Here is a 24,391-nt window from a genome sequence, read left to right on the forward strand (position 1 = left end):
CCTTTCTATTTACTGTGGGCTTGTGCTTTGTGAGGCACACTCAATTTTAATTGCACATCACTGGGACAAATGTTAATACTTTAAAGTCTGTCCACCTTCTTTGTCTAAAGCACTGCACACATGTGAGCTACCTAGCTCACTGTTGAAGGCTCTGTCTTGGCTGTCTGTGGAGGGGCAGCTGCAGAACAGACAGCTAGAACACAGTAAGCCCCATAAAAATAGCAGAGCTGTCACTGAAGCCACCCCATGTACAGGATTACCAGGGACCCTGAAAAGCTACTCCAGTAGGTTGTCTGTGCTGAAATCCTTTCTGAAAGTAATGCCTGTGAGCCACCATGTCTATGGAAGGGCAGCCTCCCTGGAGTGGCACCACCAGTCCCATTGACAGCATCGTCCCACAGGACAGCATGCCCCGTCTTGCATGTGGATTCACTGGAGACACCATGATAATGATCTTCCACTCTTCTTTCCACATATCCCCTTAGTGATATCCTCTTAGCCTAGAGGGGGATCAAAATGCAAACCCAGTGGTGTGCCACCGAGTAATAATGTTTTGATTGGTATCACAGATGTGGAAGAAAATTATGTAGAGGAACATCCCATGCATGTTCTCCCCAAAGACATTTTTAAACTCTGTGGAAAAAGACATGGTAACCTGCACGTTTTCTACCAGTTACCCAAGGTTATAAAGCTTATGAAAAATAACAGAATCATCAATTCATAGACCAGTTAAGGTTGGAACACACCTGTAAGATCATTGAGTCCATCCATTAACCTAGCACACCATGTGCACCACTAAACCATATCCTCAAGTGTTATATCCACACATTTTTTTAACACTTCCACAGATGGTGATTCCACCACTTCCTTGGGCAGCTTGTTAAGCTGACCAGAAAACAAAGGATATCTTGTCAGTCTATTTCAAAAATTTGAGTACCTTCATGCAAAAGATATCGTGATACCATAGCTGATGCAAGATACAGTGAATAAAATGCTAACCTCATTGATGAGGGAGAGGGAAATATTCTTCTGATTAGACATCACCATGTGTAGTCACTTTTGCTGAACCTTATATTCATTTATGCGAATATCTATGAGGTCCCAAATCAACTTATCCTACACCTAAAACCAGTAAAAAATATCTGTCTCAAAAAATGCCTTTTTCTTTCTACTTCTACTCTACATCTAGAGTACAAACAAATCCTACAGCGAAGGTAATCCTTAAATTATTACCATATAAACGTCTAAAGCTAGGTGGAGAGAAGCTTACCCTGTGTTTTAGCTCAGGTCAGCTAAACAGAATTGCAAGCAGAAGTTTGACTCCCTCCCATGACTTCATACAATTCTGTTCTTTTCCACCTGCAGTTTGAGTGTCTGCAGAAATTTCCTTTAGTCATGTCAAAAAAGGGCCTCTCTGCAACTCTTGGTGATTACATCTTCTTTTCTCAGCAGGTCCTCATAAACTAACACAAAGTATCATATTTTATTTGCTTGACCATTAATGAAATTGTGAAGGGACACAGATCAGCTGATACTTTACATTTATATTACTCCTCAGGAGCAGGAGCAGTAGGACTAACTTACACACAGTCCCTTCTGTCTATGCTACTGCCAGCCATACTTTGGGTGAGGCAGAAATCACCGTCTCTTCACAGTCAGACTGTTTCTTCTTAAAGATTTACACTTTCCTATCAGCTTGTTAACATACTGCTGTAAAGCATTAGGTAAGAATCTATGTAATAACAAGTGTTTTGTTTCAGAGACCTTAATTAAAATTTGTAAGAACATATTGATTACATTCCTAGTAAAAACTGACAGCATGGTTGAATTACATACAACGTGTTGTGTCAGGTCGCCTGCGCAATGGAAATAACAGAAAAAAAAATCTGAATAAGTTGCATTGTTTCCTATTTATTTTCTTAAATTTTGATCGATACTTTTTAGATGTATTTCATCTAATCAGAATATTATACTTCACAATCCTGAAATAATCGTCACTGGCTGATCTAAGCTTTGTCTCTTAGAAATGCAGGAGGATGAAGTGTACAAGCAGGGATGTAGCAGTCTCCAGGCAGCTCTTCTGCCCCAGGAGAACAGCAGCAGCATGTGTCCTCTGCAGGACTGACACCCCCAAGCACAGCTCTGCTGTGGCCCCCATGAGACCACCTAGCTGTGACCTGAGCTCTGGCCATATGCAGGCACAGGGTTGTATTATCCAGCTCCTCTCTCCAGAATCACAGCTATCCCTGCTCCTATCCTTTTCTTAGCTCCTTCCTTTTCTCTGTATTCCTTATAATATGAGAGACTGTTCCATGGCTATATGAAAGCTCTATCTTCTCTCCCCACCTTCCAGCAACTCACTACTTTCAAGCTTCAGGCTTCCTCTGTCACCCTCAGTCCTGTGACACTTTCTGTCTGTGCTTTCTCTTCTTCTTGATGTTTTTGTCCAGCCAGCAGAAATCATGAAATCTCATCCAGCAATAACTAGTTCTGCTTGTCCTGGACAAGGAGATTTTTCCCATCTTGTTCTCCTCTCTGCACATAGTAAATATTTGCATAATATATTAAGCATGTGGGGAAACCTCAAAAGATTTGGTTCAATGCCTTTTGGATAAGCACCTGAAAAGCTTAGTTGTTTGTGCAAACCTAATCCAAACAATCTGATTCTTGAGTTAATGGGCTGGAAATCTTGTGAGAACAGGTTGTCTCACAGTACACTTTTCATGAATTTTGCTTCTCCTGGAATGGTAGTACAGTAAAAATAAACTCTTGTAATGTTTTGACATTTCTTTTCAAGGATTCAGGACAAAGATGGAAGAAAGTTACCTAGACTTTTCTGAGCCTTACGAAAGTATCAGTCAGCTTAAACTGATGTTTCAGGTGAGAACTCAAAATGGGAGATTACAACATCCAAGCCAATTCAGCTGTTCTTTTATAGCAGTGTTCACCCACTTTATTGATATGCATCAGGTATTGGTAAAATAATACACTACATACTCTGACTGACTGGCTAATAGGAATCTGTCAAACTATGAATGCTATAACAGTCACATAATAATAACACAGCACTACAGAAGGCAATAAATTACATACTTGCCACCATCCTTCACGTATTCTATACGGATCATGGAGTTATGGTTATTGGTTGCAGTGTGTATTACCAGGTCCCAGGGTCACCAGAGCAGAGTTAAATGATGTAAGGGAGTAAGTAAAATGATGATCTATGTTCAAAACCAGCACTAGCCTTGGTACCTATTTACCTCATGCAGTATGTTTATATACTAAGTATGAATAATCAGGTTCCTGAAAAGGAAGAGAGAATTGACAATGTCAGGGGCAGAATAGCTCCTTCCATTTATCATTAATTTTTGATTGAAAGCCTTATTTATTTCAGTAGGTGCTGCAGGTTGTGGGGGAATTGCTTAAAGATGGCAAAGTTTCTCACACAGATCTGTAAGACTCTCTATAGACCCAGTACAGTATTTACTTTCTTCACCAAAGTTCATCTACAACCATCATGCGGAAAGAAAGTATTCCAGCAGCTCTGTGTGCCACTCTCAGATAACAGCTGAGTCCCAGACCAAAGGCCACAATAATCCTGGCTTTTTGTTACTGCTACTGTTCCTACTTGAGCAAAAGGAGATATTTCTTCCAATTTAGACAATGCAGTATTTGTGCTTTAGTTTGAAGTATCACCCGCTTACATTTTATTCATGAATCCTTTCAACTTCATTCCATCTCCACACTTCAGCGTATTGCACATCCACAGATTTGGTAGACCTCAAAGACAATGCTGATATATCATAACTTATACTCCAGGGAAGCACGAGGATGGAATACATAGTGGCTCTGTAAAATCAGACTGCTTTCAGATTCACAGTAAAAATGGTTCTGAATAGGGAAAAACAAACATAGTTACACAAAATTGTATTGTTAAAAATTCCCAATTACATAAATCAATGCTATTTTACATTGTACATAGATTTATAGACTATTTAAGATTGTCTGATACAGCTATCAACCACATTCTGTCAGTAAGTTATGCATCTCCTGGTGTCAGAAAAAAAAAAAAAAAAAAAGGGGGAAAGGATGTTAGTTTTACATCTGAGATGAAATTGTGTTGTATTTTCAAAGCAGATGTCATCTCAGGAAAAATTATGCTTAGGCAGGAGTTTTCATGTAAATAATTTTCTGCTGGACAATCTTTTGCTGTTTGGATTTTTCCTAAAGTATTTATATCAACCCAAAGGTTTCTAAGAGCAGCTATAACACTGGGGGGAGAAAACAGGAAAGTGGGAAACAGTCTAGAGCTCAAATGCCCCAACTTAAAGGATCCCTAACTCCAGATCTCATTTGCTTTTTTACCTGTTTAGGCAACACCTAAAATAAGTTATCCTCTTTGTCCCACCTGCCCCCACTGCCTGCTCAACATATGCATTATGTCCAATTACACCTCTGGAAAGCATCAGCACAGCTTGGCAAGAATAACCAGACAAATAGGGCAGTATCCAATCTCTTTCTAAGCATTCAGTTTGTCACACATTTATTGCAGAGTGTGCTTTTAGTGTTTTCTGTGTCTGCCCTGCTGTGTGCAAGGCCAGACACATCTCTGTACCAAATGTCAATCCAACTCTTTTGTCTGTACCCCCCCCATTCCCCCAAAAACAATGAGGTGCTCAGGTGTAATTGTACAGAATTTGAACAATAATCCTGGCTTTCTTCTGAAAATGAACACTAGTGTATGAAAGGTAATATACCCCTCTTTTGCTGAGTGCAGGGCTCTGAAAGGTCACACTGGGAGAGAGACTGTGAATTGTTTGGAAAATAGCCAATTTGATTACAATGGGCAATTCTGAGCTTACAGTTTGCTTGTGTCTATCCTGCCTAAAGTGGCATCATTTGTAATAAAAACTGTATTGCAGAAGTGCTGTGGAAGAAATCACAAGCCCAATTTCTATTCTGCTGAAGAATCGTAAAGGGGACTTAAATATCAAAACTGAGATACAACCTACCGAACCTGAGATTCAGCATTGCCTACAATAGGGACATCCAAAGCAAGTTCAGAAGCATTACACTGATATAATACATACCTTCTAAACAGGCACAATTAACAGCAGTTTGGTGATAAAATGAACATTAAAAGCTACTGCCAAGTTTTGAAGGACTATTTTAATTTTTTAGAAATACCAAATTCAAAACAGACAGAATCCAAGGCATTTCCTTGTTTTCACTGTCTAGGTGTAGGACCTGTCACTCTCCTGGAAATTGCCATGTGCTTTCCTGTTAACCAGTGGCTAATGAGACCAGTTCAAATTCACAAATAACAACAGTGATTCATTTGTCTGATTCACAAGTCTTCTTTGTCTCATTGCATGAAATGGCAGGATTCAAGAGTCTAGTGCAATACTACTGGTTTTTCCCGTAATTCCCAAAGTAAAGCATTGTTGTTAGGGCCTCTTTGGATAAATGAGTTTTCCCAGACACATTCTGTTTTTTCTGGACATATTTCAAGATTATTTTATATTTGCCTAGGGTTTGCAGTCGTCATCTTGTCATGGATAACACACATCCACTGGGGTGCACATGCTCAGCAGGTCTGACACCTTTAGAAATACAGCAGCCCTAATCACAGGTTCTTGCAGGTGGGTTGCTAACAGATTGAAGGTGCCTCTCAAGTCCTTGCATATTTATAAGTATCTTATTAATGAATAACCGTAGGTAGCCGTAGGGCTACAATTGAAACTGCAAAGGAGCAAATGGCCTGAGTAAAATTTACAGGAGGCAGCATGAACCTAAGTCCCCTGGTTTCATTTAGTCATATAGGAAAGCTACAGTGCCATCAGACTTACTCCCTCCAATGTCCTGGTGTGATGGCTGCATAATTCATTAGTGAAGTATTACCATATGACTCCTTGCTGAAAAACAACTGTTTCTAGCTAAATAATACAATTGGATGTACCATCTTAATGGCAAGGGAGAAAAAAATGAAACAAAATAAACAGAAGTGCCTATCCACAAGTCATCTATTGTATCTAGAAGTTTCTTTCGATTGCTTCTCCCTGAGGAGCTTTCTTCAAGTTTTTGAGATGGTGGTCAACCAGGAGAAGTCCATCCAAGTTCTACCAAAAAAAGCCAAAATCTCTTCACACAGCTTGGGTAAGTGTGCAGACTAACTGAAGACAAAAAACCCTGCTCTTACAGTCTGTTCTTTCAGAAAAAAAATTCTCAGTACCTCATTTACATAGGTAGTCTCACCAAAACCCCAGAGCCTGATGAAGATTGCTCATCACTCTAGTTTTCTGGTATCTTTTTCTTTTTTTTTTTGTATTTGTTTTCTTCAGCTGTGGTTGTTTTTGATACTTTTCATGAATGATTCTCCTATCTTAATTTCCAATGACACTAAGACAATAAAGAGTAATGTGAAGAATTTTCACCCAATGTTAAGGATTAATGGTCTAGTTTTCAATTTTCAGTTCTTTAAGAACTCCTCCCAAAATAATCCATTTTCCTATGGTCAGGAGTCTTTAGTCTAGTAAAAGGCAAGGGATTTGAAGAAGACCTCTTATGTGAGCCATTTAAGAACAGTCATAAATAGACAAAAAGAAAAAATAACATACAGAAAAATCACAAATGAAAAACAGACAGGATCACAGATTTTCATACTCTTTCAGCCACCATGCAGAGTTGTGATGCATATTTCCAGCATTTGTGGGGTTTTCTTTTTTATTTTTTGCTATTGAAAACTAAGTTAAACATCATGCAATTCTTCACAAAGGAGACTGTGTGGGAAAAAAAAAATCAACAAATTATAGATCTCTAGTCAGGTTACCAAATTTCTCTCTGTCACAAAGAAATGCAGAGAAATTTACTTATTTGTAAACTTTCTGAGAGAGCTATCAAGACATTGTTAGAATGAAGGGCTAGGCAGCAAATAACATTCATATCCATAAAGATTTGATACTGAAATTTTTTTTGAAGCCTCAAAAATAAAATCTCATAGAATCAGAGAATAGTTTCAGAGGCAAAGGATTTTTTTTTCTGCAAAAAGAAACAGCCAAAACTTCCATTGTGTTCAAATGAAATGTTTCATTTGACCTAGTTTATCGTTACTGCACAAAAGAAAAAGTTGTTTCTGACTGAAAAAATCAATGTTTATAATTTTGTTCATGGTAAAGTAGATATTTCTTATTGCACTTGTGATTTATTAACAAATAATTCACTTAAATGAAGCCACTCATTTTCTGAAATTCTTACAGCAAATCAGCACTTTCCCTTGAAAGAGATAATGCAGAATTTCCATCCAACTACACTGAACAATGTTCCTCTATCTTCAGGCATGGGTTAAGAAACATTGACTTTTCACCTATGATATTATTGAAGTTTATGGATCTCTTTCTTAAATCTTTTTCAAATAATTAGAATTAGAAAAACACATCAGGAGAGCATTATTTACCACAAATCATCTTTTTGAAATATTACATGGAGCAGAGGAGAATTTCCTAATCTCAGGAGTGTCATCCTCTGTATGAACTGAAGTTGTACTTGTGTAGACATAAACAAGAACTCCAAATTCCACAACCACCTAACTAAAACCATTACCCCTGCTGAATTGTTCCCATGTAAGTGTCAAGTGGTATCACAGATTATCTGAATCATCCTCAGTATATAGTCTTTCTAATGTTAAAAACTCTCTGTTTTCTATCTTAAGTAAAAGAAAGGAGGGCAGAACAAAAAAAAAAAAAAAACAAAAAAAAAAGAAAGAAAAAAAGAAGCCAGCTTCTTTTTCTACTCTTTTTGTAAGTAACCTTGAATCAGAAGTTTGCAGTTCGTGTCTGTATATCTCATCAAGAATATATGTCATTTCTCTAAATAAGCATCATATATCTCAATAGTAGGGTCAGTTACCCACCCCTACCCCCTCACAGCAGCTGATCTATCAAGTTAAATCACAGGCTTTTTGATATAAGTGTCAATGTAGATCTGACACTAAAAAAATAACTCACAGTGGGGCAGAAAAACAGTAAACAAGGCAGAAAAAAAATTAACTCCTTAGGCTCTCAATTTACTAAAATGCAAAGAGGCTGGTGCACAATTCATGCTGTAATGCAGAGTATATTTTAGTTCAATTATTTTGAATGTGTACTCAGTTTTTTAATGAATTTATCTTCCCTTTCCTTTTCAGAGCTCTTGAACTACATGTTGTCTTTCTTTTCTTGTGCTTCTCTGAGAACTTCACTGCTTCAGCTTCCACATAACCTCTTCCTCTCTGATGGACACCATTCCCTGCCACAGTCATATTTTTCTCCAAATTAAAAAAGTTCAAAATACAGTGTCCCCTGAGGCATTTAAAAACAGCAGCATCTGCTAAAACAGAGAAGGCTTGTAGAATAAGTAAGACTGAAACTTGACTTGATCAGAAGATTTTCTAGTAGGAGTTTTTTCCACAAATTCAACATTAAAATGTTTAATGGGAACAAATATCCAAGTTCCAAGTGGCACAAAATGGTTCAAAGGAAGATAATAGGAGACCAAAGTTTCCTCCTAACAAGAGCCACCAGTCCAATACTAGGGAATTCATGTCTGTACAAGATAAGGCAGCTCCAGCCCTGCTCCAGTGACTAAGGACCTCTCAGAATGCAAGACTCATGAATGAGATGACTCAGAATGCAAGAGCTCCTTCAGAAGAGGCTGAGACCCAGTATGTGATGCAGCAGAGCACAGCCAACACCATGGCTTGTTAGGTGCTTCCCTGGCACTTCTCCAGCCCTGAGTGGGCAGCAGAAGTAGAAGCATGATTGGTCCCACTGGTCCCTCTCCCGTTGTCCCACCTCCCTGGTTTCACACAGCCTCATCTATGCCTATGAGTACAAATGCTCACCAGTTCCATCCTCCAAGCCTCACCCGGGCATAACTTCAGAGGAGTAGGTGACACAGGCCTAAAGAGGGCTGGGAGCACACTCATAATCCACCAGTGTGGACAAGAACAACACAGCATTACTCTAACTCTGACCTGGCCCCTCCTACCAGCCAGTGAGTCTGAGGCCCTTTGTCTGACACAGGCATCCTGCATGGTGGTTCACCCCAAAGAGGAAGGGTACATCTTCCTCCAGTGCTTTGTATAACAGCATCTCAAGGACCAGATGCTATTTCCAAAGACTATGTCTATATGTAGCATCCAGATTTTTGTTACAAAAGATTTCTACTTCATCCCAATACAAAAGAAGTGCGGGAGAAGTACATACTCTAAAACTTTAGGATATCTTTTCTTGGTCATATTTAGTAATATGTTCCTGCATAAATACTATGGTGCATACTCTAGTCTGGCTTCCTACAAAGTCAGCACCTTACTCCTGACAGCAGCTACACAAGATCACTGCACTGCAAAGCTGTGCCAAGCACCAGTCTTACTTCACTACATGGCACATAAAATGCTACTGGCTTGGCAATAGAGAGATGACAATACTCATTCTGTCTCACAGTTACTGGCTATCACCATACTCAGGAAGATGACAAAAAACAAGCACATATAAAAGGTCCTTGAATAGAACAAAAGTAAGATTATTATTTACTTCATTCTAAAAAACCTAGTCTATAAAAAACACTTTTTCCTCTTATAAAAGCATTGAATTTGCAGCTGTCACAGTGAAAGCTTTATACCAGGAGCTCTAGTGTTGCTCTGCAGCAAGGGCTTGCTTTATCCACCAGCTTGGATGTGAAGTGGGATGTGATGGACAGTGTAGCCACAAAGAGCACTTAATAGGGGAACATGGAAAGAAAAGGATCCAGAGAATAAGTACAGTGAAGGGGCACATGTTAGGCCTCCTTGACATATTCCTTTGGTTTAACAATAAGTGCTCTATTCTTCTCAACACTGTTTATGTCTCAAACATTAACAATCTCTCTACAAATAACACAGAACATATGCAGTCCACACAGACTTAGGAGAGGAAATGTATTGGCTTTAGATGCCAGGCTTTCAGTGGATGGTGGATTTTCCAGCTCCAGCCCTAGATTTCAGTGGTCTCCAAGGATGGCTCTGGAGAACACCTTCCAGTCCTGCTGTCCTGCTTGTTTTCCCTGCAGACTCCTCCATTTCAGGAAGATCCTTTCGGGGATGCATTCACAGCATGCTTGTTTCCAATTTCTTAATTAGAACTAAATAACTGGGCAAAAGTGTAATATGCATATGAGCAAACACAATTAGAATAAAGTGTGGAAGTAACAAATTCATCTAATGATCAGGTTGATTAAATTACTTCAGATAAACCAACAATTCCTTATAAGCACTGTGCAATGGTTTAGGAAGTCTACAATCTCGTTTAGCTCTCAGCCTAGAAAATAACAGGGCTTTTATCGACTCTCGGTGCCAAGTGATATATTTAAGTTCCAGCCAAATAGCTGGTACAGAGAGTGTCAATTGCTCCCAGGCTGAAAGTAGTGTAGAGACTGCAGCTCTGCTGCCAGCTCCAAGAGTTTGTGCAGATTATTGGTTATCTAACACCAGCCAGCCCTTTCTCTCACTGCCCTCTCCCCCCCAAAACTTCCTACAATGGATTACAGTGGATTACATCAGAGATACTTCAATATTTCAACATGACACAGCTTCTTAAATCTAATATTCAGAAGATAAATTCAATGAAATAGCATGATCTATCATGATTCAGCTGTAGCTAGTTATAGCAAAAATCCTTCTTTACTCACTGTGCTCTGGGAGTTTTTGCCCCATGTGTGCTAGCCAACAGCTTGCATTTTAAAAATGCAAGAATATTGAAGTAGAGATGTTCCTTAACTTACTAAGATGAGAAAAATAAACATGCAAAAGTAGACAAAATCTGAGAGAAAGGTTAAGAAAAAAAAAAAAAAATGCGAGCTTTTTACTTAAAAAATGCATTTTGGGAGCTCACTTTTTTCCCACAGAAATGCCTGTCTCATGACAGACATGACCATTTGTTTTTTGTTTGTGGTCTTTGGACATTCATCTTTTTTTAGATTAGTAACACTTCGTTACCATCAAAACCCTTCCCTGACTGAAACTGGGGTTTCGGCTGCTGTGCAGGGTGCAATTTCTGGAAGTATAAACCACACAGAAGTCTGGACATGGCCATTAGTGAGCAGAATCCAGTGCTATCTTCCACATACTTTGAGAACTGTGCTTTAGTTACACTAAACTCTCCAACAGTTAAAGGATGAGCTTATATGAAAGAATTAATGATATCCCATTTAACATGAACCTAGGAATCCAGAAGACAGTTACAGAATCTTGGCAAATCACACTAGATTAAAGTATTTGAATTGGTGCCTAAAATGTTCAGATCAATGTCTTGGGTTTTTGGTCGACAGCTTTTTCCCCTTCAAACTGACAGAGGTCACAGTACATGCAGTTCATCATTTCAAGGCATAAGAATTAGGCTTTGACTAATTGGAAGATTTGCCTGTTATTTAAATGAAACTTGTTTGCAGTTTCATCATCCATGTGGAATCCAGAAAGGCATCAGACTATCCCATCAATTTAGTTAGCAAAGAATAAATGAATAAATAGGCTGACAATTTTCTCCTCTGGGACTTACACTGTCACTACATTGTTTCTCCATTATTAATTACCTATGTAAAAATAATTCACTGTACAGCAGTATATACTCTATGCTGTAAATGACTGGATCAGGTGTCTTTCTGCTTGTCTTTCTCTGTGCATTCAATTCTCTTGGTGTCAGCAACTGATGCTCGACAGTGCATGCACTGAGGGAAGAAAGGGAAAATCAAGTTGCAGACATCAAAGGGTTACAGCCTACATTTTTTGGATGTGTACAGTAATAGGGTGAGTTCTTTTCTATTTGGTATGAAAGACTCATTTACAGCTGCTGCTCTGCTTCAGAGGTTTGGATTCAGACTGTCTTGCAAGCAGTTTGTGTGCAAGGCTGAGATGTAATATGTTAGCAGATGTCACTGACAGGTCAAGGAGTCCTTCAAATGCTGGAAGCCCACAGATCCCCTAATGAAAAGGGGCAGAAGAGAAGCCAAACACATTTCTTTGAGTCAGACTGTTTTTTCAAATATTTTACAAGTGTTTGCATAAAAAAAAATAAAAAATCTTGACACAGTTTAGTGGAGTAAAAAGTTATGAATTTGTTTATTTTCAGTAAGCCAATATTCTGCAGATTTCTTTCACTTAACCAGTAGGGGAGAGAGGGAAGGAAAAGAGCAGATGGGGGAATTCAGGATTTTCCTGTTATTAAACTTCAGATTTTCATCCACCCTTCACCTAAGTACCAGAGGAACAGGTAAATTCATCAGCATCCATTGCACAATCAGGTCTATCCCAAACAAATCCTTTTCTTACGTAGCGTCCAAGTAATTTCTTTTAGGGCCATTCAAATAATGACACATTTCATTTGTGTCTTACAGTCTTTGTCATGTGCTTTTATCTCCTCTGCTGCAGTATTATTAATCCCTTCAAACTTGCAAAAACTAAGTCAAAGCAGAAATTCAGTCTTTTCAGTCCTACGTCCCAAAGGGCTCTCATAATTTCAGTTCCAGTCCTGTGTAATTTCAAAGACACTTCACTGACTCTTCCAGGCAACAATTCCTTCACAGCCAAAATTTTCGAAAGGGTTCAGACATACAGTCTCTCCGAAAATGCTACCAATAAGCCAGGAGAAACACTTTGAGTATTCTCATGAGGATGAGATAGGTTATTTTTTCTTATAGCCCTCTCCTGTATTCTGTAGAAGAATTGTGCTGTCTTTAAAGCACTCTTCAGACAAAGATGCGGCTTTGGGGAACATAGCAGTAAAAATTTGTGTTCCCATTGGGCTTTTCGTATAGCAGAGTGCACTTTCCAGCATCTTGTATTTTATCTGCTCCCTGCATAAAGGAATTCTAAACTAAATTCCTTGCGGGACCTCCCTCCACATAATGCAAAACTTTAATTTGTGCCCTCTGCTTCTTGCATTTGACACAGATTCAAACTGTCTTGCATCAACTATTCTTCCTATTCCCTCAAGATCTTCACGGAGCAAAATGATCTCACCTCTCATTCTTCTCTTTCAAAAGAGTACAGCCCTAATTTCTTTGGTATATTTGGGACTACTAGTTTCCCCCCCATCCCTGCATTATTCTGCTTGCTCTTGCTATATCTTTGTCTACCAGTATAACAATTCTTTAATCTCAGTTGGTCAGAAATTAGGATGATAGTACAGGTATGGCCTGTGCGGTACTGAAGGGGGATAATTTCATAGAAACTTAAACCCACTATGTAATATTTGCAAAGATCTCTATAAATTTCTACACATTCATGCACCAGTTTTAATCTTTCAAATTTCTTCTACTACCTATGAACTAAATTTTCCTGAATTGCATTTCTGTATAGTATCATATTTCAGAGTCTGGTCCTCTGTTCTGTCCAGCTCCTCATTACTTTAGTTTTATCTAGGTCATTCATCTTCCCATTCACACATGTAGCTTCTTTGTAGTGGCAGCACTCCCTATTTTTGCATTATCTGCAAATATTTTTGCTTTATAGTGTTTTCATCTTCTTTGGGCTTCAGATAAATAGTGTGAATAGGAGTAACAAGTCTGGTCCAGTTCTCATCCATGTAATTCTCTGCTCCCCCATTCAAGTCACACCAAAGCAGTACGATCTCTCTGTAGCCTATAGTGTGCCACCCCTCCATCCATTCAAGCACATCACCCCCTGTGCCATGCTGCTGACCTCACACATTAGCCTTTTTGCATTTGTTGATGTTGCAAAAGCATAATGAAGCCTGCATAAATTATATCTCCAGCTGCCTCTTGCAGGTTCTTTGCACTCTTGCCTCAAAATAAAAATTGTATCAGCTGGTTAAGACAGGATCATCTCCCTGTTAATCCATGTGCATCCCAATTGATCAAATAATATCTCAGTAAGGGACCCTGGATCCTGCCTCTGATGAGTTTTAATAGCATTTTTGCCACCAGTGCCAGCCATATTGTCATCTGCTTCTTTCTGTCATCTCTGACACAAGAAAGAAATGGCTCAGCACTAAGCAATCTGTGGTACTTGAATACCTATTCTCAAAACAACACAGCATGAGGATTTCAGAAATATTCAGAACAATGGCTTGACGATAAGAGATCCAGGGTACACATTACATGAATACCACTTTTCAAAATGACACAGCAGGAGGATTTCAGAAACACTTAGCTCCTCCTGCTCCTTGAGGATCAGTACAACATACCCTGTTGATAGAGCAAATCAGCCAAGAAGAGCTTCACGTAAAGGAACTCTGATTTTTTGACAGGTCTTTTTGCACAAGCACACCTCAGAATCTTTAAGCCTCCTGGAACAATTTGCCACTCATAATTCCCTATTCATAAAACCCTATAAGAAACCTTTCAAAGTTTGCTACTTTTCATCTTCTCCATGCTGAGATCATGATCTCAAAGCACCTCTTATACGAGGATACTTTGAAATGGTGAGGGCTATGGTTTCACATTGCTATATAATACATGAAGTGTTCTATAGTATGCAAAAAAGGGTAAACTCACAAACCTCCCGTTTCCATTCTGAAGGAAAACTGTGATGACAAACAAAAACTGTGGTGGTGATACTGCTTGGTCTTTTGATGGTGCTCATCTACTGTGTTGGCAGCCTGTCCCAGGAGAGCCCCCACAGTCCCAGGCAGAGCAGAGTTTGTCACGAGTTCTGGCAGGACTCATGCAGGCATGGGCTGTTTTCTGCTGCACCCTTCTGCCCCAGCTGCATAGGAAACTTGTGCGTACTTCCAAATACACAGGGCTACCATCTGCAGAGGTGAGGGATGATGAGTTACTGTTCATCCTGATACAGGTCTTGGGGCAGTAAATCCCACCTCTGAGTTTAGCCTGTTTTCCTTGACCCCTGGGAAGAGAAGTTTGAGCAGTCTGAAAAATACAAAAAGGCTTTGGCTTGTTGGAAAAGACATGAGTGACAGGGAGTTTCTACTCTCAGTTGTGATGTCCACATTCTCTTTACATGACCACTGTTTCCCCCCAGATGGGAACTGGTCCTCCAACCTGTTGAAAAAGTATGTGGTTTACTAATAGTGAACCCGCTTCAAGAGTGTTTTGTATTGAGCACAATGCTGCTTTGATTGACCTGCTCTTGCTTGACATCTTCTCTTCTTTTGCTGTACTGATCTGCAGGAGAGAGGAGTGTCAGAAAAAAAAAAAAACAACCCACTTCTGAGTAGGGTGATTTCTCCAGGCTAAATCCATTCAGGATAAGCCCCTGCAAAACACAATCTGATTGAAACTCCCGTAAGAGTATTGTGTGAAGTGACTAATTCAGAGAGCTTCATAATGTTTACAAAGCTGGGGTCCCATATCTGAAACATGCCCCTACTTTTATCTATCACAGGGGCTTTTTGGCTCTGACTCTTGCTTTCTCTGTGTAGGTTTTATATTTTCTTAGCACTAATGGCAGCGATGTCTGCACAGCTGTATTTAAAGTTGTATCAAAGATATCCAATAATGAGAGCACACTTACAGGGAATTTCAAAGTCATCTCTAAAATATAATTTGGGGCTGAAACTCAGCAAGCAGAATCTCATCCCAGAAGCGAATTCTTTTGTAACATTAAGGGGATTGGGGGTGAGGGGAAGAGGGAAGAGAGAAAATTGCTGTGAAGGTGAACAAAAAAGTGCTTTGTGGGGAAGTGAAGAGACTACCTTCAAAGAGCTTAGAATCCCAAATATTGAAGAGAATATGTGTGTAGACTTAAATCTGACAGACAATTCTCCCTTTGAAAGTCAGTTCCTGCTTAAGTTCACATTGAGTGTCAAGTGTTTGCCCTTCAAATGAAGCCAAGTACTTATTTTTGAAGGCCTGCTCTTCACCACAAGCGCTAACTTTGCTCATAATTAGTTAATTGTGTGCAAACTCCATCTGTTAAATAAACCCATAAGTGAGCTCTGAGCAGAAAGTCATATTCAGTCTTCTCACTTTACACTCTTTTGGAGAGCCCCTGCATGAGGCTGGAGTATCTGGTTTATTGAGGAGTTCTGATCAAGCAGCCCATGCTGGACCAGTGTGGACTATTAAAAATGTGAATCCCTTATCACTGTTGGTTCTGATGGGGAAAAAATAAAAGGCACCACAATTCTTCTCCCTGGACTCCTGGTGGTTCAAAGAGACATCCATGACCCAGTACTTGTGCACAACAAAATAAGACCCTAACAGAACCACTGTAATTACTATGAGCCTGTGAGTCCCTTCCCTTACATTTGAAACCACGGTTTGTCTGAGAAAAACAAACTGAAGAGCCCAAATCACAATAACAATAAGCAGAAATGGAAATGTGAAGAAGAAATACCCAGTAAAAACCACATCAGGACAAAATTAAGAGATCACTATGGAGGACTTTCATTCATGCTGGATTGACTGTCAAAAGAAGATGCAGAAAGGCTTGATCAGTTAAAAACAACAGCAGATGGCCAAATGGTGTTGGGCAAGAAGTCAACAAGACTACATTTCCCTACTTGGAGACATGAAGACAACAAGACTACATGGAGAGGTGTGTGGGATCAGGCCTTCAGCAGGAAGTACTCTAGCACCTGGGAGGCAGGCAGCTGTGCCCAGCTGTGTCCATGGCAGGAGCAGCACTTGATGTAACTTAGCAGAGTAACGATTTCACTGCCCAGACATATTGCTATAGTTGTTCCACACACAGAGCCAAAACAGGGAAAAGGTTGGTGTCCCAAAGAGGACCATTTTGCCTCAGCCCAAATAAAAATAAAAACGAGCCATTGGATGGACTTCCCATCTATATTACACAACAGAGAGCAAACTCTTGGTTAGGACCATGCCAACCATCTCCACCGCACTTCCATGCACCTTCAGTTCAGGATCAGAGCCAGGTGCCACTGCTGTGATGAATGGCAGCACCTATGACTCCTGACAGAGATTGCTCCACCAGAAGATGGACCAGGCAACAAGTAAGCCCTGCCCCTTCCCACGGAGCTGCACTCTCTGACAGCTGCCAAGACCCTTTCCGCACACAGGGAATTAAGTTTCACAGACGCCTGTGAGTTCAGTATTGCATCTATTCTGAGAAATTGATTATATCCAGGCCAAGGAGAGCAAGGCAAAAACATGCCTGGAGATCTGCCCAAGGTCACATCATTAATCTATTGGAGAGCTTGAAAGGGAGGAGAGATAGATCTGCTGGCTCCTACTCCTTTGATTAATAACCAAACCGACATGTCCCCTCTTACGCCCTGGTGTAAATCCAAGTTAATTAAACCAACTTTGTGTATGAACATTATTAAATCAGCTGAAACCTGGCTAATATCAGATTAACTTGCACCACCAGTCAAACTGCCATAACCTGTTTTGAAACAAAAATACATGAATCTCCACAGTGGTCCCACCACCCCATCTGGTGTGGTGTTGAATGACACCTCTGCAGACCGGTGCTTCGTCAGTCCTGGGAAAAGCTGTGAATGGCACAAGGAAGGTAAGAAAAGAAAAGCCTGGCTATGCCTAGTGATATGGGACTAATACAAGCAGCTCTAAATTTTCAGTTGAAAGAATTATCTCTGCAAAATATATAATATTGTAGCTGTAATTATTAGGAATTTGGATTATCTATTCAAACAGTTGAGTAGCCTGGGGAAGTAAGACATGGAGGAAGACACAGAGTATCTAATTAAACCAGCTGACCTAGTTGGGAAAAACAAACTATGGCTCTCATCAGCCCTTTGTTGCATCCAAAATGAAAGACACAGACTCTGAGCTAAGAGCAGGCTAGGAACAGTTGCTCTGAGTGTTCAACCTTCAGCAAAGCTACTTGGCAGAGTCATCATTTGCATGTTATACAGAGTGTGTAAATACAGGTACCTGAACCTCACTGTACCTCTGCGTTTGCTTTGTTTTATGTTGCCTAAAGCAACAACAAAAAAAATGCAACCAAGCCACTTCCCACTCATTTCAAACATTGCCATGTCATGGCAGCTGCTCAGTCTTGACCATCACCAGTTAGCTTGCAGGTCAATGTTTCCTGGCTATGCCGATGTGCCTTGTGGCTTAATTACAAAAGAAGCAGTGGCTGCTTTAAAGAGGTGTTCAGTTGAGGAATTCAGTGGTGAAAGGAGCCTGCTTATAGAAACACTTGAAAGGAAACACCAGGTGCCAAGTGCTTTGGTCTAGAGGCTCTGTTTTCCTGGCTGTGGGCAAAACATAGAAGGGAAGCCAAGAGAAAAGTCACATCATTGCTCAGCATCATTCTTTGCTCACTCCTTTACACTGAAGATCCTTGTGGGTGGAAATTAGGTTCCCATCAGAGTTAGGTATTGCCAGAATTAGCAGCAAAAAGTCTGGTCTTGCCATCACAGGTTCATTAGCATACAAAATGTCTCTGTAAGTGAGAATTGTGTTGTAGCAGATGCTGAGCTCCATTGTCTTCAGTGCTGCTGTGCACAGGCAGAACAGTTCACCCACCCTTGCTCTGGGATAATTCGCGCTCAGCTCACTGCAGTGATGTGGAGAGAAAGACCAGAAAGCTGTGTAGGAAGAAAGTGCTAAAACTTTATGCAAATTATACTTTACAAGCATGAAAAACAACTAGATGGAAGCAAAAATCAAGATAAATAGGGGGAGGAGAATGGTTAATTACCTTGCACTTTGCAAGGACTGTGTTAGCCTCAGATAGGCTCTCCTCAGTGTGGGATAGATAATTCCCAACAATATCACCACAGTGCTCTCAGAAAGATAACGCTGAAAAGGGAAACCAATTTTAAGGAAAACAATGTTATTTAAAAAGACAGAGATTTCACTGTACGGTCATTTTGAAGTGGGCAAATTAACAATTAAAAAGACTCTCATGTGCCGTAATCTCTGATTGTTTTATTTTAATAGCTATCTCAGTAGAGAAGATTCTCTTCAGTAACTAGAGATCTCATTTCTGTTAATTTTGTGCAACTCTAAAAGAGTCACTGATGTTCATTTGTAACTTGCCACACACACCCTCCCCCATCATTGTTTCTTCTAAGAATATGTCTCTAGAAAGCACACTGATTATCAGTGGAATTTCTCTACTTTCTTTAAGCTTTTGTGGTCCAAACTGTAGCTGCTGAGCAGTTAGAAAGTGGCCAGGAGAATGCATAACAAATATGGCATCAGAAAACTATTCCCTTTTCCCAAGTGTACTCCACACTGCCTCACCACCTGGAAGCACTGAGAAAGACAAAAAATGCTTGCAGAAATCTGCATCCAGACATCAACTCTCAGGAGGACAAATTTCAGCTTCTCTGGCTTTCCAGACCAGCATTATCTGAGGATCTTGATGCATTTTAATAAAAAATCCTTTATGTGCTTACATACTGCTTAAGCTTAAAGGAGCTGAGAGATGAAGTCAGACCTTGAAAGGTGCTAGCTGCTTCTGAAGACTCATGTGAGTATAGACCTAGGTGCTTACTCATGTTCACACATGAAATCTGGGGTGGAATCAGAAATGAAACATCTCTTACCCAAAGAGCACATTAACAGGTTAACATTAAAACATCCATATTTTCTAATGGTGACGTCAATTTCCACAAACCTTCTCCCATGAGAGTGTAACAGCAGCAGAGAGATATTGGGAACAAGCCTTTGCAGCAAAAGCAGCCCATCTAAAAAAGATATGTATTTCTGAAAATTTAAAGTAAGGGGGAATAAATGAAATAAATACAGAAATCTACAGATACAGATACATACACAGAATAGAATACTGTTCATAAATGAACTTGTCCACTAGTGGCAGAGCCAACACAGAATCTGTTTTGAAATCAGTGGAAACAAGAAAAGTGAGTATGTGTCACATTCTGTTCAGAAATCGTCACTTCACCTCTGCAATGAGCTAAATTCATTAATCAATAAAGGGTTAAAGGAATAAATGAACCATACAGCTTTCTAGGCTGGTTACATCTAACTCATAAACATGATTTTGTGGGACTTGCAGTTGCTTCTCACTTTGAAATCTGGCCTCACTGCTCTGGCTTCTGCTATGCAGAATGCTAATTATCCTGCAGAAATGGTACTGCAAGGCTCTGGGTATGCCTATGCTGTGACCTGGGGGCATGGGTTTCAGTGCTTTAGACATCGTTAGGGCAAGCCAAAGTTTTATCTGAAACTTTCTAACATGAAAAATTACTGTCTCCCCAGAAATAAATTATTTCTTATACATTTTTCATTTTATAATTTTTTGGGGTTGTCAAGTAAAACAATTTTTCACTTTTCCAGGTTTTGGACTTCTCTATTCTTTTTTCCTTTTCACTTTTAATCCATAGGAGCAAGGAAAATGGGCAGATAAAACTAACATTTAAAAATACTTAAAAGGTGGTGAGAGAAATAACTAATGAATACCCAAAACTTACAAGAAACAAGTTTAAATTTTCTTTGTACATAATTTTAAGAAGATGATTTTTTTAAAAAATATTTTTATTATACATATTGCCTCTTTTTTGGCAGCTCTGATCATAGTATGTGTTCTCCAGACTACAAAAGCATTAAACCAGTGTTTCACTACAAAGCCTGTAACCGAGGACAGTTTCCTAGCAAACCCATTGAAGAGACAGTTTCTTAGCAATCCCATTGAAAGAAATGTTCTTCTCCATTCTGATCAAAAGGATGGAATCCATATGTCCACTGAAAATGTATATATCCTTGTGAGCTCAAGGAAATTAAATCTATCTATATTTGGTCTTTTTTTTGCCCTTTCATAATTTCTTATGTCAGAGGATTTGGAACAGCAGAAGAAATAAAATACAAAAATAAGCCAAGGATCACAAAATATTTTACAGAAGAGGATTGGAATAATTTTATCCCCTTTTACTAATGAAGCTGTTCAAGCACAGACAAGAAAAGAAGTGCACTGGAGTCAGTGACTGTCCATGTTTCTTAATTCCTGCCACTATTTGCTGTCCATTAAACCTCATCCACAGACAGTGTTCAGGACTGGGTAGAAGTACACCTTGGCATTCTCCCTGCTAGGCCAAAATGAAAACAAGCTATGTCTCCTGGGAAATTGCTTCTACTGGAAGAAGCAGTTGGAAGTTCCTTTCCAAGTTGGGAGGAACAGAAATATGATTGGGATTTTCATCCCAAACAAGAATAGCCAACAAATATGACACTGTACCAGTCTTGGGTATTGTTTTTCTGGCCCTTGGAGCACAGGACAAGTCCCAGTGTCCATCTGCCAAGACCTCAGTGCTGTAGTCAGATCCCCAAATAACAAGAGACAGTTTTGCCTAAGACCTAGAAAACTGGCTGGCCTATAATCCAAAATTTTTTTTAGAGAGACTTTGGTATTCTAATTCATACTTTGCAGTATGAATTGCAGTAAACCTTCCAATTCTACACCAAAAAGCTGCGGACAATAATCATTATCCTGTTAATGAGAAATAGTTTGCAATTTCCCCAGAATAAGCCCAGCAGGAGAGCCAAGTATTATTAGCATCACCTGGCAGGCTAACTTTATGTGCCTGCAAGTCCAAGAACAAGCAGTGATGCCAACACACTACCATTTTTCTAAAATGTGTGGCTCTGCAACTCTAGTGAGCTCCCCTGCCTAGAGGGAAATAACTTTGGAGAAATAAGTGTTCTGGCAAGCAGGGGAGCATGCCCCAATTCATCACATCCTAGTAGCTAAGACACTTCCTGATATCCAGCCTATTTATATATCATCTTCAGATACCTGAAACTCATAGCATTACAGAATCACCTCTTCACAGGGAACATACAAATTACCCTCAAAGGGAGAAGTCAGACTTGATGATCAGGTCATACAAAGGTTTTGAAGCACTTTTTCTACCTCATTCAGAAATCCAGATACAACAGCCAGCTCTCAAGGACATTGCTTGGCTTTGAGATATGCCCTGAAGAGCTACAGTGGGTCCAGAAATCAATGAGTAGCTTGAACCACATCATAAACACACTGTAGGCTTTTTTCACCTGTGACAGCTATATTGAGGATAATTTCATATTTACTTAAGTGTTTCAGAACAATCATGTGTGAGAGGATGCAATAATATGAGAATTGTTTACACAAAACCACAGAGCCCATTTCAGCATCGTAGGATACGCAGCAAGTCTCGCTCTTTGCTGATGAGTAATGTTGCAAGCCAAGGAAAGCTGCAGTTCCTACAGCTATATTGTGTGTGTGTATGTCAAGCAAACAGCACTGGTGGGAGTGATGGGTGGTTTCAGGAACGTGTAGCAATCTCCTGATTTCACTGGGCAGGAGGCAATTTTGGGTCACGCAGAAGAGGAGAGGAAAATGGGACACAGAGAAGAGCAGAGCAAGAAGACTTTACCTTCCCCTGGTGTTTCAAGTTCAACAGGGGTTTCCCCTCTCTTCCCATGTGTTGGGGACCCTGGGAACCCAAGGTACAGTGGGTCACTCCAAGGCATGGCCATAGAAAATTCCAGTCTTCTTGGAAAAGCCAGCAGGATGTGATTAACTGAGCGAGAAAGGTGAAAGTGTGTGCATCACCCGTGTTAACCTTGCTCCTGTATTTATATCTCCTATATGCACCTATTAGCAGGAAATCTCTTTTTCTACTGTACTAAAGAAATTTTACTCTGCTGTGTGGTTTGTACATCATACAGTATGATGATCCTCCCTCAAACAATGACAAAAAATCTCCTAAGCTATTTTGTTGTGTAAGACTCAAGGGTGATCACTGTGGTGTAGGGATATGTATGTCTGTAATACTTGATGGGAAGAGATTTATATTTGTAGGATTTATAAGGCACAGTTGGAGAAGGGTCTATTTCTACCAGTTGTTACCAGTCAGCATCCTAAATACATAGAGAGTAAAAGCTGAACAGGATTCCAGTAAGGCCTACAGCCCACATAAGGAATAGGTTTGAAAAGGATACAATTCCAAATTTTATTTTAAAAATCCTACTAATTTCCTTTTTATAAAGAAATTTGTCTCCCCTCTTACCTCTAGGTCAAAGGTTTTGTTTGAAAATTTTAAATTAAAGAGAAAATAACTAGATGAGGTGATGAAATTCATCCAATAACCCATTCAAAATGTTTCTGTACTGAAAAGTTGCATCCCACTGTCCCTCAATGCAGCATTGCACACTAACCTGACAAGTATATATATGGTCCACACAGCAGTCCCTTATTGCTCAATTTAATTTCCCTATGGAGCCTGGTTAGCAAGCAATAGCCAGGAGATGCCATCCCCCTTAAGTCAGTGTAAGCAGCAAAGCAAATTCTCCTCCCTTTATGTCTTGCTTTTAAGGCAAACTCCTTCAACTCCAATCAAACTAACTGTTCACAAGACACTTTGATCCCCAGCATGTACTCCAACACATGCTGAATAATGCCAGATTTTGCTCCCATAAACAAATTCCAACAAGTGCCACTGTACTGTCTCCAGTCTTGTCTGGCAGTAGTCAGCCCAGGCAGGATCTGAGAGAGTCGTTTCACTTCACACACAGCTCTCAGTGAATGCCACCATCTGCTTTTAGGTGGTTAAACAACCTCTACATTGGGTCTGAAAATATCCATCAAATCCTGCAGCTTCTGACATAGAATAATTTCAGCTTTCTGCTACACCAGCCTTGGCCAACTGTGGTAGACTTGCTCTAGACTTACACGAGTGGGAAAAGAAAGGAGTCTGATCTGTGGTGGTTTCCTTCAGAAGGGCTCAGGACCAATGATCCTTCTGCACTCCAGGCCCTGTGCACAGACCCTCATCCCCTAAATTGCATTGACAGTGTAAGGGAGCACATGGTGACCTGGGTCGTTCAGTTTACCCAAGTCTGCAAAAAAATGCAAAGAGCAGGGTGGGGCAGGGAATATTTTTAAGCTGCATCAGCGTCATCTTCCAGTTTGAGCCTATAGCCTGAAAACTCCATCCAGCCCATGGAGAAACTGATACAGAGCAAAAAGACATCCAAAATATTAATCCCTGCTATATCTAAAAATACAATACTGATGACAGTTGGTTATCATACAGAAGAGCAAGAGATAATACAGACACAGTAACTCTGACATCATTTTCTAGTATAACTGTAAGAGTGAATTATGAAAAAGATGCCTGGGCATCATTCTCCAGATGAAGAGATCACATAATATGTCCAAAACTAGGCTACTGCAGTAATCTTCAGACTTTTCAGATCAGATTGGTGCTCTAAATACACTTATTTTCTAACTTTTTGCTGCAGACAGATGACAATAACTACATGATCATAGTTACAACCCAGATGTGGTTGTTTATGGCACTTTTCAGCAGATGCAAAGGTTACTTAAAGGCATCAGCTTTACCCCAGAAGAGCTGCAGAAATTAGGACTGGCTTCTTTGCAGGAATTTAGAGGGTATAAATATCCACAGGCAACAGGTATTTATTTCTATGCCTGCAGGTAAAAACAAGTGGTAATAGT

The sequence above is a fragment of the Cyanistes caeruleus genome, chromosome 2, assembly GCF_971803275.1.
Source record: "Cyanistes caeruleus chromosome 2, bCyaCae1.hap1.1, whole genome shotgun sequence".
Taxonomy (NCBI): domain Eukaryota; kingdom Metazoa; phylum Chordata; class Aves; order Passeriformes; family Paridae; genus Cyanistes; species Cyanistes caeruleus.